Source organism: Halichoerus grypus, chromosome X (assembly GCF_964656455.1).
Source record: "Halichoerus grypus chromosome X, mHalGry1.hap1.1, whole genome shotgun sequence".
Classification (NCBI taxonomy): Eukaryota; Metazoa; Chordata; class Mammalia; order Carnivora; family Phocidae; genus Halichoerus; species Halichoerus grypus.
The window spans coordinates 108745426-108747432 of record NC_135727.1 but is presented as its reverse complement, the minus strand read 5'-3'; positions in this window follow the sequence as shown (position 1 = coordinate 108747432).

Below are 2007 nucleotides of genomic sequence, written 5' to 3'. Positions count from 1 at the left end.
CCTTAGACAGTTTGCAAAAACTGACTCAAAATGAACCACATACCTAAATGTAAAATGCAAAGCTTCTAAAAGAAAACATAGGAGAAAACCCAGACAACACTGAGTATGGTGAGGACTTCTTAGATCAATCACCAAAGGCATGATCCATGAAGGAAAGAATTAATAAACTGGACTTCATTAAAATTACAAAGTTTTGGGGTGCCTGGTGGCTCAGTCGTTAAGTGTCTGCCTTCAGCTCAGTTCATGATCCCAGGGTCCTGGGATCGAGCCCCACATCGGGCTCCCTGCTCAGCGGGAAGCCTGCTTCTCCCTCTCCCACTCCCCCTGCTTGTGTTCCCTCCCTCGCTGTCTCTCTCTGTCAAATAAATAAATAAAATCTTTTAAAAAATTTTTTTTAAAAATTGCAAAGTTTTGCTCAGCAAAAGACAATGTCAAGAGAATGAGAAGACAATCCAGACTGGGTAAAGTATTTGTGAAAGACACATCTGACAAATGACTTTTATCCAAAACATACAAAGAACTTTTAAAACTCAACACTAAGAAAAGAATCCAAATTAAAAATAGGCCAAAGACCTTAACAGACACCTCACCGAAGAAGATATACAGATGGCAAATAAACCTATGAATAGATGCTCCACATCATACGTTATAAGGGAAATGTAAATAAAAACGAGATCCCACGACACACCTATTAGAATGGCCAAACTCCAGACCACTGACAACACCAGATGCCGGTGAGGATGGGGAGCAAGCGGATTCTCATCCAGTGCTGGTGGGAAGGCAAAATTACACAGCCACTTTGAAAGACAGTTTTGCAGTTTCCTATAAAATTAAACATACTCTTAACATAGGATCGGTGTGCTCCTTGGTATTTACCGAAATGAATTAAACACTTGTGTCCATATGAAAACCTACACATGGATGTTTACAGAGGGTTTTTATGGCAATGAAAGTATTCTACAGAATACTAGGATGGTGGATAATGTCATTATGTATTTGTTAAAATCCACACACTGTACAATACTAAAACTGAACCCTGATGTAAAGTGCAGACTTTGGGGTGAAAATGCTGTATCAGGGTAGGTTCATCAGTTCTAACAAATGAGATGATGATTTGAGGGAGGATGTGCCCCTGTGGAGATAAAGGGTCTATGGGAATTCTCTGTACATTCTGCTCAATTTTGCTGTGAACCTAAAACTATTCTTAAAAAAATAAAGTTTATTGTAATTAAAAAGATTATTTGATCAAAAAGACTGTATAAGAAGAGACATTTTAAGGCTGTTTATTCTGTCATGAGGAGTGTGGTCACAGCCAGATAGCAAGTGACCTCCCCTAAAATGAATAAACTGTATTCACATAAGAAAATGCTCATAGGAATTTATTTTTGTGGATATACGAAAAGATATGCTGTATTTTGATAAAATTTACCTTCTGTTTTTGTACTGTAATCTTTAGAGACAAGAATGACTAATAGCTTCTTTAAAAAAATCAATGTCTAGATCATACACACAGACAGGAAAACATGACATAAGTGAGAATAATCTGAATTAATAAACAGCACAAACAAAACCAGAGAAATTTCAGCTACTGAAATTAATTGGAGCTCCATATTTGTAGTAGAAATGAAATCCAAGCTGGAAAATATGGATGGGAAAGAGATGATTCTAAAAAGTGATGGACTAGGTTTAGAAAAGAACTAAGTAGATATTGCAAAAATTGCAAATATAATAAATGAAATAAAAATTCAATGTATAGTTTTAATAGTAGATAGATACAAGTGAAGATAGAATGACTAGAAAAACTACTGAAAATTCAGCCAAAAACAGACAAAATGGATGGACAATACAGAGGAGGCACAGAGCTACAACGACAAGGCCTAACTTACATTCAGCTTGTGTGGCAGAATGAGAGGAGAGAAATAATGAAGAAGGGAAATTTTAGGACATAATGACAAATATCCAAAACTTAAGCAAGACACTAATCCACAGCAAAATACATATCCACAC